The sequence below is a fragment of the Leucopleurus acutus genome (genome assembly GCF_964270905.1).
Source record: "Leucopleurus acutus genome assembly, chromosome: 17".
In the NCBI taxonomy this organism is placed as follows: domain Eukaryota; kingdom Metazoa; phylum Chordata; class Mammalia; order Artiodactyla; family Delphinidae; genus Leucopleurus; species Leucopleurus acutus.
Window position 1 is genome coordinate 21,874,417 of NC_139159.1, and position 15,969 is coordinate 21,890,385.

The following is a 15,969-nucleotide window of genomic DNA, read 5'->3' on the forward strand; positions in this document are numbered from 1 at the left end:
CCTCATCTAAACCTAATTATCTCCCAAAGAACTAATCTCCAAGTACCGTACCATGACTTTGGCAGTTAGTACTTCAATGTATGTATTTGAGGCGGGGTCCAGGGGGAAAATTCAGTCCATAACAGTGGGAAATATAGGTGAATATCTTTTAGACCTGAAGTAGAGAAAGATTTCTTAAACAAGAAACAAAATAATTGACCATAAAATAAAGTTTGATATGCTTAAAAATATTTTTAAGAAGTTTCCTCTCAGGTTTCCCTGGTGGCACAGTGGTTAAGAATCCACCTGCCGATGCAGGGGACATGGGTTTGAGCCTGGTCCAGGAAGATACCACATGCCATGGAAAAACTAAGCCTGTGAGCCACAACTACTGAGCCTGCGTGCTACAACTACTGAAGCCCACGCACCTACAGCCTGTGCTCCACAACAAAAGAAGCCCCTGCAATGAGAAGTCCATGCACCACAACGAAGAGTAACCCCCGCTTGCTGCAACTAGAGAAAGCCTGCATGCAGCAATGAAGATCCAATGCAGCCAAAAATAAATAAATAAATAAATAAATAAATAAATAAATATTTTTTTTTAAAAAAAGAAATGTGACATTTCAGAAAAAAAAGAAGAAGTTTCCTCTCAGCTCTGGATAAAACTCTATCCATACCTTCATGAGGAATCTCCTAAGACTTAAAGGATCATATTGGGAAGCTTTAACACCTCACTTACACAAATGGACAGATCATCCAGACAGAAATTTAATAAAGAAAACACAAGTTTTAAATGACACAATAGACCAGATAGACTTAAGTGATATTTATAGAACATTCCATCTGAAAACAGCAGATTATACTTTCTTCTCAAGTACACATGGAACATTCTCCAGGAAACGTCACATCCTGGGTCACAAATTAAGCCTCAGTAAATTTAAGAAAATTGAAATCATATCCAGCATCTTTTCTGACCACAACACTATGAGATTAGATATAAATTAACAGGGGAAAAAATGTAAAAAACACAAACACGGGGAGGCTAAACAACACGTTATTAAATAACCAAGAGATCACTGCAGAAATCAAAGAGGAAATCAAAAAGTACCTAGAGACAAATGACAACAAAAACGCAATGATCCAAAACCTATGGGATGCAGCAAAAGAAGTTCTAAGAGGGAAGTTTATAGCAATACAATCCTACCTCAAGAAACAAGGAAAATCTCAAATAAACAATCTAACCTAACACCTAAAGGAACTAGAGAAAGAAGAACAAACAAAACCCAAAGTTAATAGGAGGAAAGAAAATCATAAATATCAGAGCAGAAATAAATAGAAACAAAGAAAACAATAGCAAAGATCAATAAATCTAAAAGCTGTTTCTTTGAGAAGATAAACAAAACTGATAAACCTTTAGCCAGACTCATCAAGAAAAAGAGGGAGAGGACTCAATAAAATTAGAAATGAAGAAGAAGTTACAATGTACACTACAGAAATACAAAGCATCAGAAGAGATTACTACAAGCAAGTCTATGCCAATAAAGTGGACAATCTGGAAGAAATGGACAAATTCTTAGAAAGTTATAACCTTCCAAGACTGAACCAGGAAGAAATAGAAAATATGAACAGACCAATCACAAGTAATGAAATTGAAACTGTGATTAAAAATCTTCCAACAAACAAAAGTCCAGGACCAGATGGCTTCACAGGTGAATTCTATCAAACATTTAGAGAAGAACTAACACCCATTCTTCTCAAACTCTTCCAAAAATTGCAGAGGAAGGAACACTCCCAAACTCATCCTATGAGGTCACTATCACCCTGACACCAAAACCGGACAAAGATAGTACAAAATAAGAAAATTACAGACCAATATCACTGACGAATATAGATGCAAAAATCCTCAACAAAATACTAGCAAACAGAATCCAACAACACATTAAAAGGATCTTACGCCACGATCAAGTGGGATTTACCCCAGGGATTCAAGGATTCTTCAATATATGCAAATCAATCAATGTGATACACCATATTAACAAACTGAAGGAGAAAAACCATATGATCATCTCAATAGATGCAGAAAAAGCTTTTGACAAAATTCAATACTCATTTATGATAAAAAAAAAAAACCCTCCAGAAAGTGGGCATACAGGGAACTTACCTCCACATAATAAAGGCCATAATGACAAACCCAGAGCCAACATCATTCTAAATGGTGAAAAACTGAAAGCATTTCTTCTAAGATCAGGAACAAGACAAGGTTGTCCACTCTCACCACTATTCAACATAGTTTTGGATGTCCTAGCCACAGCAATCAGAGAAGAAAAAGAAATAACAGGAATACAAATTGGAAAACAAGAAGTAAAACTGTCACTGTTTGCAGATGACATGATACTATACATAGAAAATCCTAAAAGATGTCACCAGAAAACTACTAGATCTAATCAATGATTTTGGTAAAGTTGCAGGATACAAAATTAATGCACAGAAATCTCTTGCATTCTAATACACTAACAATGAAAAATCAGAAAGAGAAATTAAGGAAACAATCCCATTCACAATGGCAGCAAAAAGAATAAAATACCTAGGAATAAACCTACCTAAGGAGGTAAAAGACCTGTACTCAGAAAACTATGACACTGATGGAAGAAATCAAATGGAGGAAAGACAGCCTCTTCAATAAGTGGTGCTGGGAAAACTGGACAGCTACATGTAAAAGAATGAAATTAGAACACTCCTTAGCACCATACACAAAAATAAATTCAAAATGGATTTGAGACCTAAATGTAAGACTGGGCAGTATAAATCTCTTAGATGAAAACATAGGAAGAACACACTTTGACATAAATCACAGCAAGATCTTTTGTGATACACTTTCTAGAGTAATGGAAATAAAAATAAACAAATGGGACTTGATGAAACTTAAAATCTTTTGCACAGCAAAGGACAACCTTCAGAATGGGAGAAAATATTTGCAAATGAATCAACAAAAGATTAATCTCCAAAATATATAAACAGCTCATGCAGCTCAATATTAAAAAAACAAACAACCCAATCCAAAAATGGGCAGAAGACTTAAATAGACATTTCTCCAAAGAAGACACACAGATAGCCAAGAAGCACACGAAAAGCTGCTCAACATCACTAATCATTAGAGAAATGCAAATCAGAACTACAATGAGGTATCACCTCACACCAGTTAGAATGGGCATCATCAGAAAATCTACAAACAACAAATGCTGGAAAGGGTGTGGAGAAAAGGAAACCCTCTTGCACTATTGGTGGGAACGTAAATTGATACAGCCACTATGGAGAACAGTATAGAGGTTCTTTAAAAAACTAAAAATAGAATTACCATATGACCCAGCCATCCCACTACTGGGCATATACCCTGAGAAAACCACAATTCAAACAGACACATGCACCCCCACGTTCATTGCAGCACTATATACAATAACCAGGTCGTGGAAGCAACCTAAATGCCCATCAACAGAGGAATGGATAAATAAGATGCGGTACATATATATGATGGAATATTACTCAGCCAAAAAAGGAACAAAATTGGGTCATTTGTAGAGAGGTGGATGGACCTAGAGAGTGTCATACAGAGTGAAGTCAGAAAGAGAAAAACAAATGTCGTATATTAACGCATATATGTGGAATCTAAACAAATGGTACAGATGAACAGGTTTGCAAGGCAGAAATAGAGACACAGATGTAGAGAACAAACCTATGGACACCAAGGTGGGAAAGCGGGAGGAGGGGGGCGTCAATTGGGAGATTGGGATTGACATATATACACTGATATGCATAAAATAGATAACTATCAAGAACCTGCTGTATAAAGAAAATTAAATTTAAGAAAAGGTAGATAAGCAAAAGACAACGAATTCCCAAAGTTTAAAAAATAAAAGAGCATTAATTCCTTCATAAGGGCCCCACCCTCATCACCTCATCTAAACCTAATTATCTCCCAAAGACCTAATCTCCAAATACTGTACCATCACTTCGGCAGTTAAGATTTCAATATATGTATTTGAGGTGGGGGTGGGGGGCATTCAGTCCATGACAGTGGGAAATTTAGGTGAATATGTTTTAGACCTGAAGTAGAGAAAGGTTTCTTAAACAAGAAACAAAATAAGTGACCATAAAGTAAAGTTTGATATGTTTAAAAATATTTTTAAGAAGTTTCCTCTCAGCTCTGGATAAAACTCTACCCATACCTTCTTAAGGAATCTCCTATGACTTAAAGGATCATTTCCTATGAGACCATCTAAGGTGGTAGTTGTTAGATGCTCTCATCTTAAAAATGTGTATTAAAACATCTTTAAAAATGTTGATTTTATTTAATATTTGGGTATTTAACATTCTTAGCAGGAGGATTTTTCAGACTATACACTCAATAATATTGCAAGAAGTGAATGTTCCAAATTTACAAAACATCCGTACAAAACTGTAATGTTAGAAGAAAAAAATTGTAGACCTTGGCTGAAGATGCTGTAAGTTACGATAAAAGGACTAGGTGTTACTTCTTTGGAGAATGGAAGAGTGCATTCTTCATTTTATGTGAGATATTTACATTATGTTAAGTTGGAGCATTTAAGAAAGAGTAATCAAGTGATTATTAACTAAAATTAGGTAGCATATTTCTATTTTTAACTTGATTAGCTAAAATAGTTTTATATTCAGTACCAGAATATGTTCAGAAAAATCAGTATTTAATCACGGATGGTGGATGCTGAAATCCAAATGAAATTTAGGAAAAGTCACTTGGAAATCTGTACTGGAGTCTTGAAAGGTGTCCTAAAAAATATCATCTGATATATCCAACTAAGGTTGTTACAAAAATATTTTAAATTAAATACTATTTTTGGAAATTAATTCATAAGTAACTTAGTAAATATTAGCTGAGTGCCTATGGTAAATCAGTATTAAGTGCCTACAGAAAGGCCATTCTCTGGGTGGGGGTATGGACAGGCAGACAATAAACAAATAAACACAATATAGATGATATGGCAATAAGTCCTATGAAGAAGGGATGCTGTTCCATACAGCTGTCACCTTCCATATGTCAGATAAAATGACAGTCCTGAACAAAGGTAAGGCTACTCCCTTTGGGCAGCACTGAGGACAGCTGTGCTGTTGCCTTTTGACTGACCCTGAGGCAGTCCTCAGTGGTCAACTAGAATTGCAACAAAAATCAGTGTCAAGTTTCCTATAGACTTGGCACAGTGGGCAGTAGCTTTAGAGTCCAGCCTCAATAAGGAATCAAAATCCATCTTACTAAAAATCAACAGAACTGATCACATTAGATTTTGTTTTTTAGTTTTTTGCAAATACTTGAGGGTGGGGGATGGTGAAAATGTCGTTTGAACTTCAAGACTGCAGTCTAATTCCAGTTCAAATAAGAGATGACATTTCATCCTACTTCCCACACCGTCACTATGTGAACTGCAGACTTCAATTCTAGCTAAAATGTCCTTTTATCCAACTAATCAGGAAAGTCAAAAAATTATTTAAATAATATAGAACATTGACAAAAGACAAATTGAGTTATTTTGGAAGTCAATCAGTAAAACAAGCCAAAACTCAGTGAGAAAATGATTGAGTAAAACGCAGTAAATAATTTCTTAAATTAAAATGATCAAGAAAACTGCATGCATTTCTCTTCAAAAATATATACTATATATCCCATTATTTTATTTTGTTTTTCTCAAATGTCACTATTTTTAGTATAGACATATTGTTGCATTGTTGCATACCTTTAAATGAGGGAACTTACACGTTTTGTTGATTGCTTTATTTCTTTTTGTCCATCTCTACCCATTCATATAAATTACCTTTCTAAAATATATTTAATTGTTTTTAAACTCCAACCTCTTCTAAATCAATTTTTTAATCAATTTTTTTTTAATCTGCTAAAAGGCATTACTCAACTCTCTTTGTAGCCAATAAAGATAGTGAAGCACTTGCTGGGCAATGAAAACTGTACACAAATTAGCAGAAAAATATGTTAAGAAAGTTCTAAGATAAACTATTTCAAGAACAAAATGAAAATCCTAAGATCAATAATTCAGACAGATTTATTGAATCCCTGCTTCTTACACTGATATACTACAAGCAAATGCACTCTATAAGGAATCTTGAAAGATAATGAAGAGAAGCTTTTGATATCTTATATCTCGGGAAATGGTATATTTTTAACTCAGAAAAATTCACACACATTTCTTTTGAAGTCTTAGGAAAATAACTTTCTCTCCGGATGACCCCTGCTTGCAAATTCCCTACCAGAAATGAATTGTTTGGGAAAATAAATCTTTCAAGTTTGGAAACAGACAATTTGTCCTGGCACACTGACCCTTCTCTAATCGAAATTAGTATGATAAGTTCTCAAAACATTCTTTCCTCAGCCCCACCTCTCACTGTGTTTCAAAAGCACATGGCCGCTTTTAGTTTCTAATAATCAAAAGCTAGGAATGGATGAAAAGGGGGGAAAAAACAGACTTCACTATTCTGCTGGATTTTTTTTCCTAATGAGCTTAACATTTCATAATATGGTGTCGATAAAGGAAGATTGCATTGTTGTTGTTGTTTAGAATTAAAAGGACCTCTCTCTCTGCTGACTGCAGGAAGGAATCTCTCTGAAGCATCAGTCAGAAGGGTGCCATCCTAGCCACCTGAGTCAGCCACATGAGCTCCATCACCATCTGATTCTTTCTCCTCCTTCCTCAAGTTTTTCAGACAAAGCCTGGGGATCAAAGAGAATCCAGATCCACACTGAAATTACTATATATTTTTTCTAAGTGAGAAATATGCCTTTCCAAACTGTAAAGAGTCCTAAAAAGCAGGGTAAAACCAGGTTACCTTCCCTGTAAGACTTCCCCACAGAGGTGTGCTTTGCTTTTTAGCCTTCACACCACAATAAAAGAGGAAGAAACAAAGTAACTGATGACATAATTTCTAGGCAGAAGATATGAAGATACCTTGTTAGTTTCTTTCCTACTGAGCTGGGTAACAATCTGGATTGCTTTCTTAGGTACTGTTACTCAAAAATAATTAAGACAATCACCCCGGTGAAACTTTCCTTACAAAATACATAAGCCTCTCAAAGATAACAAGAAACAGACTAAGCTTCACCTTTTGTACTTGACTGAACTGAAGAGATGCTACTCATTCAGGTTCCTTAGATATTGTTATTACTGGCTTAAAGAATAATAAACTTATATTTGTAAATCCAGATTTATCTTGCCTAATAAATGTGAGTCATTAGAATGGTTCATATCTAGAAAGATTTTCTTTGAGAATTTTAAAAGCTACATAAGTAATTTCTATTATAATTATAATTCAATCCTCCTTAAAATTGGGAAATGTTATAAAATAAAAATAAAATCTTGATGTAGAATTTGCAAGTCATTTGCATTTCAGTCCTGTGGGAAAGTCATGACAGTGTTATCTTGCTCATTTTGTGGAATTACGTGACAGGTATTTAGGAAATTATATATACAGGTATGCAGAATTATTTAGACAGGTAACAAAGGTCAAAGTTGGTCTCGAACCTATGTCTTCCACTTGTAAAGCTAGATCTTTTGCCAAAAATCAGTCTTGAGACCACTTAAATGTCATAATGTCTTATCAAGTACAATAGAAAATTCTTCTTTGAAGGCCTCTAAAACTAGGGTTGTCTCATTTATTATTGGGTTAAACCAATAATAAAGGGGTGAAGGAGGTGAGTGCATAGAGAAGAAAAAAGATTAGAGAAGCTTCCTTTTAGTCCAACAGAAGTTTATCATTTTGACAGTTTCCAAGTGGAGCTGAAATAAAATTAAATGGAATTGATAAAAGTCACAAGGGTCCAAAAACTAACCAACAACAATAACCACATTCTTAAATGGAGAACAAATGGAATGCAATCTTGAATAAAGTTTTGTTAAAAACTAAAACTAGGGCTTCCCTGGTGGCGCAGTGGTTGAGAGTCCGTCTGCCGATGCAGGGGACACGGGTGCGTGCCCCGGTCCAGGAAGATCCCACATGCTGCGGAGCGGCTGGGCCCGTGAGCCATGGCCACTGAGCCTGCGCGTCCGGAGGCTGTGCTCCGCAACGGGAGAGGCCACAACAGTGAGAGGCCCGCGTACGGCAAAAAAAAAAAAAAAAAAAAAAAAAAAAAAAAAAAAAACTAAACTAAAACTAGAGTGCCTCATGTTTTGAAATACACTTAATATTGAAACGGAGCAGGACCCCATGGTCCTTGCCCACCATGTCCTCTTCCTGCCTTTTGTCTGTAGAAGAACTTTAGCTAAAGAAAACTTAATCATAGAAGTGAGAAAATGCAGAAATGAAGGAAAACCGTCAAACAAGACCAAATAATAATAGTGTAGTCATTAAGCAAAGTCGAGGACATTTAGTTCCTCCTCAAGGGCTATACATAATATTCTGAGCCCTATCCTTTGAGCTGACTTACAGAAACTGAAACCTCCAGCAGGTGCAAGAAATTAGCTACATGATGCCCAGACTGTAGCCGTGACATAAGCGGCCACAATTCCGAGAACTGGCCTCGAAGAAATGGGAACAAACTGACCCTGGAACTGAAGATTAATGGTACTTAAAGCAATCATGATGACACTGATCAGACCACTGCAGGACTAATTTCAAGATGACTGTCAGAGCTGACTGCTCTGTTTCTGCATGTAGCACCCTCCCTCCATCTATAAAAGCTCTTGCCCATTGTCAGTGGGGGGAGGTTGGGCTTTGGACAGGAGTCTACCCTCCATGCCATCCCCCCATTGCCAGCCTCAAAAATAAAGCAAACTTTCCTTTCCACCAACCTTGCCTCTTTATTTGCTTTTGAGCAGCGAGCAGACAGACCCCCACTTTGGGTAACAATATGGCCAACCTTATTTTTTAAATCATGTGTTTATTTCAATAAAATTCAGTATGATTTCCACAAACATTTGTATATTCATTTAAAGTCATTGAAACAAAGAAGGAAATTTTGTCAGTACATCTTTTATCTTCTTTCTGATCAGTTATTAACTCACTGTTTTTTTTTCAAAAATAGATGATATGTAAAATACTTTGCCTATAAACAATCATTTTAATTTAGGAACAGTGTCCTTTTATATGTAGCTTAAGTCGAATAACATATTTAAATAATTTTGTGAACTTCTAATGAGTTACTTAATTCCAGTTGTGACAGTGCCAAAAGCTTTAGTAGAGAAACATCAATTTCTAGGACATATTTATTATTTATTGGAAAATTTTTCCAAATATTATAAACTGTATCAATATAATTCAACAAAATTTACAGAACATGTACTGTTTACCAAACATTATGCTAAGAACTAGTGATGCTGAATGTCATCAACAGTTAATAATTACCACTGATGATTAATTAGCAATTATTTACACCTGTAAGTCACCTGACAGTATATGTTATGATACCTTCTTTCCCCAATCAGCTTAGAATTACAGAGTGAAAATAAAGTGAGTCTGCAAGGAAGATTCAGTTAGCTATTTTTTAGTATAGTATTTAAATGAAATTAGTTTCTGTTCTTTTATGTTTAGTACTGATTATTAATCATAAAAATGGTTTTGCCACACAACATATCCAAAAAAGATTTCTTCAAATGGAAAAATATACACATTAACATAAATAGCCCCTCTTGCATTCTGTGTTCTAGTTATCAAAACCCATACAAATTACATGATCTCCGCCAGTTTCAGTTTATTTATTTGTAGCACAGATTTTGTGTCTTTGTGATGAGACAAGCACATCAAGCTGAGTCCTTTTTTCCAAATAAACCTTTTTCCACCTGATGAGAAAAAATGAAAATATTTTCATATTTGAAAATAAAAAGGGACAACATTTGCCAGGAATAGGAGAAATTGTCATAATTAAAGAGAAAATTATGAACAAAAGTTCAGAGACAAGCTAACAATATAATGTGATAAATACTAGTGAGAGGCCAGGAGTCATTGGGCAATGACAGAAACACCCTATATCTGTGTTTCCAATATAGTAGCCACTAGTTGTCATGTTGTTACTGAGAAATTGAATAACTAATTTTTTTAGCTTATTTTATTTTGATTAATTTCATTATCAATATGAAAACTAATGCTGTATTCAGTTATTAGAAAACCTTTAAGTTTTAAGTATTAAAAATGTTATCTTAGTCATTTCAGTATTCCCTCCTCCCATCATTTCTGTTATATCTGTTAGATGGACATTGTGGAGGGACAGACTGTCAAGGTGTTGGAGCAGAAGTATCTTATACTTACGAATATATATATACAGTTGAACCTTGAACAATCATTTGAACTGCAGGGATCTGCTTATAACCAGATTTTTTTTTGAATAGTGAATATTACAGTTGGTTGTTCCACTAATGGGTAACTGCAGATAGAGAGGAACCTCACAAGGGAGGGCCAAATATAAATTATGCACGGATTTTCGACTATGAAGAGGATGGGTCCCTCTAACCCCTGAGCAGTTCAAGGGGTCAACTCTTTATCTTTGTAAGGTGTCTTCTAAGATGTCTGTGTATGCATCTGTGCCTCAGTCCACTAATCAATGCTGCGTTGTCCCAAACTCCTTCCAGATTTTTATTCTGAGGCTGTTTTCTCTCAGTGATTTTTGGGACATTCACAGCAACACAGCACACTTTCTGAAGCTTATGGGCCACACTGGGCTGTGGAAAATTCTGGGGAACTGTCTGTGGTCATTTGCTACTTAGACATATTACACAGATTTTTTTCTTTATTCCTGTAAATCTGGGTATCTCTGTCTGTCACACAACTGGATTCAAATCCTGGATTCACACTAGCTATGTGACTTTGGCAGATTATCTAACTTTTCTGTATCTGAGTTTATTCATTTTTATAAGAGAATAGCAATAGTACATATCTCATAGGCTGGTTTTTAGGATTTATAAAGTTAAATACTTACAAAACTTTTAGAGTTGTGTCTTATACATTGAAACTCTCAACAATTGTCAGCTCTCACATCTTGTTCCCAAGATTCTAAGTTACATGGAATAACAAGTTATTTTTGACTGTTTGAGATTCTCGGTTAAGTTTTGTTTGTTTGTTTCATTCCACCATAGTAAGTATTGCTCAGATTTAGCTACGGGACATAGTATAAAAATTAATTCTGCCTGTGATTACTTCATGTCAAAATGAATGTCATCAGTCAGTCTCTCACACTTACACACACATTAGGAGCCATCCTCTTAACAGACTTAAAGTTGCAGTTACATGGACAAGATTTAATGTCCTTCAGCTTCCTGTGGAAAAAAGCTCTCTTGCTCTATTAACTGCTTTATCTCATGTGGTAGTCATTGTAGGTTACCTGACTCAATTTCTATTTCCAGCCCTTTCTCCCTTGTCTGACTTCATTATAGAGGATGTAAAAGCCAACAATCTAAATCACCATCTTTCCTTTCAGCAAGAGAATAAACCATATGACATAGTGCAGGACAAAGAGGTGTACACAGAAGTCTTCTTGCTCTGTTTCTTCCCCATCTTCATTTTTCTTTTTGGAAGGAAAACAACTGGAGGGCTTCAGGGTCAGGCAACCATTCTATGACCATAAAGAAAAAGTCTTGTAATTTCTCAGGCAATTTGTTTATAATGAGAAGTGAGGAAGAAATAGGAAGAAACTGCCAGGAAGAAGCATTAGCATATGCAATAGATATGGGGCGGAATAAATCATATGCTAAAAATAAAAACTTTCTATTCTCCAAATTCAAAAAAAGATTGTTCTCTGGCCATTGTCCCAAGCTGTGAATTATTAGCCAACAGGAACTGACTTTAAATCTATCCCAATCCAACTGTGATCATGCCTTTGTTTCAGCAACAATGCCTCTGAACACCAACCAATCAGCAACAGGGACACTTTTCTGAAAGCCAATCAGCAACAGTTTCTAGTGCTTACACTTCAGAAAGTCAATCAGCGGCAGCCACAATCGGAAAGCATGTTTCCACAGCTGACAGTCAGCCAATGCCTAAAGATTTATGCTTCTGAAAATTCTCCACTTCCAGAACTCCTTGTTTCCTAAAACCCTATAAGATCAGCATTTTCCTTAAGAGACACTGTGCTTTGAAATTGCAACTCTCCCTTGCTTGGCAAAGAATAAACTATGCTTTTTAGGTATTTTGCTTCTTTCAAATATTAAGTGATATCTTGTTTTGATAGTAAGTATAAAATAAGAGAGTTCCTGGAGGAACAAATGGAAGATAAACCTGGAAGAATCACTAGCAGACAGGATAGAGTACTTCTTGGCCAAATTTCATAACTTTTAGCTTTGTACCAAGATTAACGATGAGCTGTTGAAGGATTGCCAGTTGGTATGGAGGAGACTATTATGATAAAATTTACATTTATAAAATGTTACTTTAGCTTCAGAGTAAATATGGAATTGGAAACACTAAGTGGAGGCACTTCCGCAGATACATCAGTAACCATTTAGGAAAAGAATTATTGCAGCTTGGATTAGTGAGATATTGGAGGGGATGGAGAAATTTTATCAGATTTGAGAGATAGTTACAAAGTAAAATCAAAAGAACTTGCAAATAGATTAAAGAAAGGATGTAGGGAGATGGAAGTGTTGTGGATGAATCCTTGTTTTTGGATTTTTTGCTACTGAATGGACTGTGGGGCATTCACCCAGATTGGGGTCAACAGAAAAGAATCAGGTTAGGAGTAGGAAAAGAAGACCATGAATGTATTTTGAATATAATGAGTTTGCAATGCCTTTGAGAAATCTATGAGAAGATTTCAAGGAGCCATCATAGAATACATGAGTCTGGAGCTCAGAAAAGAGATATAGGCTGAGAAGACAAATGTAGAGGCATCTACCTATGGAACTCCATATATTTCTGGCTTAGAAGAAGATGCATCTGTAAAGGAGAGAGAGAAGAAATATAGAAGGAACAGCCAGAGAGGAGGAGGAAAATCTAGAGAGTTTGGTGTCAGGGAAGTCAAATAGTCTCTCAGGAAGAAGGGAGTAGTAAACAACGTTGAATTCTGCTGAGAGGTCACATACAATGTAACCTGAAAAAGTGGCCCAAGGAATCAATGCTCTGAAGATCATTTGTGACCTCAGCAAGAGCTATTTTGCTGGATTAATAGGAAAAGGAACGAGACTGGGATTAAAATAAGGAGTAGGAGTTGAGGAAATGGAAATGAAAAATCACAAGAGTAGCCAGGCATGTTAATACATTTCATTGGGAAGATCAAGGACTATCTAGGGAGATACCCAGAAAGGGAAAGAGGAGAGGTTTTTGGGGGGGATGGGGAGGAGAAATGGTTTTTTTAAATGAGAAACTCCCAGTACATAAAATGCATCAAACTTACATTTTCAGTAAACTCTACCTTCTATTAACAGTTACATGGTAGCAAATTCTCATAGGAATGATATTATTTACAAATATATATAGATTCCAACTTAAACTAAAACAGTTCACCTCCAATTAGAATTGTTATCAAACAGTAGCCAATTTCACTTTTTGCATGTTAGTATATTTTAATGTTTTGTTAACCTAAGACTGTTGACTTCTAGTTCATAATGATGTTTCATATCTTAATAAAGTTTTGTTTTTATTTTTTGCTAACTGTTAGAGCTTCCATTAACAAATATATAGAGAAAAGATTTCTGTAGCAGGGGGCAGCTGCATTTAAACATATAGATTAGCATGGGGTAACCAGAAAGAAAATTGTAAAGTGAACTTTAAAGAGATAGAATTGTTATTTTGCTTTTTAAAAATTTCTCCTTGACAACGTTGTTCATTTGTCATATTGCTATTCTGTGGAAATGTAAGCTAGAGTAAATAACTGCTTTTGACACAGAATATAACTCTACCACACTGCAAATGCTATCATATAATAATGCCAGAAATTTACAAACTGGTAGATAGTGAAAGTAGATTCAATGAATATATAAAATTAAGACCTGAAGAGAGAACAAAGATCAATGTTCACTTGCATAACTAACTGGGAAGAAAGGGCCACCAAAATTTTAGGCACAGAAAGTGTTCATCATCACATTCCAGTGACCACAGAAATGCTTCCCCAAGGTAATGAATGGAGGAATCAACAAATGCAGCTGACTGACCAAGGAGCAGCATTAGTTCAATGAGAGGTCATTGCAATGTGTGTCTTTTGAATACTTTGCCAAAGAACACCTGAAGTTCTTCTTTGAGTAAACAAGTGTTTCAGCACAAGGAAAACTGCAAAAGCCCCTTATCCTACTGGCTTTGATGCAGAGAGGTAAACAAGATCAACAGAATGCCAGAAGTACAGGGAACAAAGGATTTTATAACATTCTCCATCCTTTCAGTCCTGTCAGAATTTAAAGAGAAAATTGGATCATACATTGAAGCTTCCCAATTGGTCTGCCTGCCACTATTGGTAAACCTCAGGGATTCACCAGCAGGGCCCTTTCAACTGGGAAATTAGTGCAGAAAGCCAGTTGGTTATCTGCTCCTGTTTCAGACCTGGTACAAATGTGTCTAACTCCACATAGAAGCATGAATCCCTGAATTTTGTTGCCAAAATTTACTTCTTTCTCATTTTCTAAGTTAATTAATGATAAAACCAATGTCTAACATTTACTGAACATTTACTATGTGCTACTAATTGGGCTGTTTCCTTTCTAAATATTGTCTCATTCATTCTCCTAAACAAGTTATGAGGTTGATAATGATATTTTCCCTATTAGGAAACTGAACCACAAAGTAATTAGTACTTTTTAAAGTGTACACAGACAGAAATATGAATGAGCAGGGGTTTAAACTCGGGAGTTTAACCCCAGTATAGAGACTTTAAACCACAAAGGTATGTTTAGCTATGTTTATAGATAAAATTAATTTCATAACCTTATCTTATAGCAATGTTTCCTTTCCATACTGGAATTATATTGAGCACTTTTCCTTTTCAGTTTTAATACTTAAGATTTAATTCCATTAATGTTATTACATATTTATTCTAATCTTTCTACATTTTGTTTTGATGAATTATATAAATATTTTGTTTCTTTTATTTTATAAATAAAAACATTTAATCTGCATTTGATTTCACCATTTATAGCTCTAGCATTTTGGCTTTTTTACTTTAATTTTTATGTTTAAAATGTGTTTATTATATTTTTGACTTCCCTATAATATTTAAAATAACTTCTATGGTCGTATTTCTTCCCATATAGCAAACTAAATGTCTTAAAAGACCTCTTAATAACAACAAGAATAAAATGGAGTAAACATCTTTTAAAAGGCATTGCTAAACTGATACAAAAATAAGGAAAATCCCTTAGGGATAAAAATTAAGAAGAAATAGAAACCAGTGTATGAAACTGAAATTCTAACCATGTGTTTTCTGGCGGTGCTTGTTAATTCCCAGAAGCAATGGGATTGAACATTAAAAAGTCCAAGAACCAGAAGACAAAGCCTTAGGCCTATCCAAAGTCTATAACGAGAATGCAGATAACACAAAGTCAGGACCCTCACGTAAAGCAAAGACTAGAAAAACTGCTTTTGTATTGTTTTGTTTGTGAGGACTTCAGAATAAACTGAAGTCTGCACAATGGCCTACAAGACCCCACATGATCTCACCACCATTACCTCCCCTACCAGTTCTCCCTCACATACATGCTCCAGCCACACTGGCCTCCTTGCTTTTGCTGACCCCATTTTAGTAACTTTGCATTGGCTAACACTTCTGCTTGGAACTTTCTTCTCCCAGGTATCCACATTTTCAATTCCTCATATCTTTAGAATCTTGCTCAAACTTCACCTTCTTGATGACACCTTCCATTGCCATCCATTTTAAAATGATAACAACTTTCCACCACAGCACCACCAATATCCTACACCATACTCAGGTTTTACTGTGCATTTTCTCTTATGTAACACTTCTAGCCTCCAAAGGACTTACTTATATCTATTGTTTACTACCTGCCTTGTCCCACTATGCTTCATATGGACAAAGATCTTGGGGAT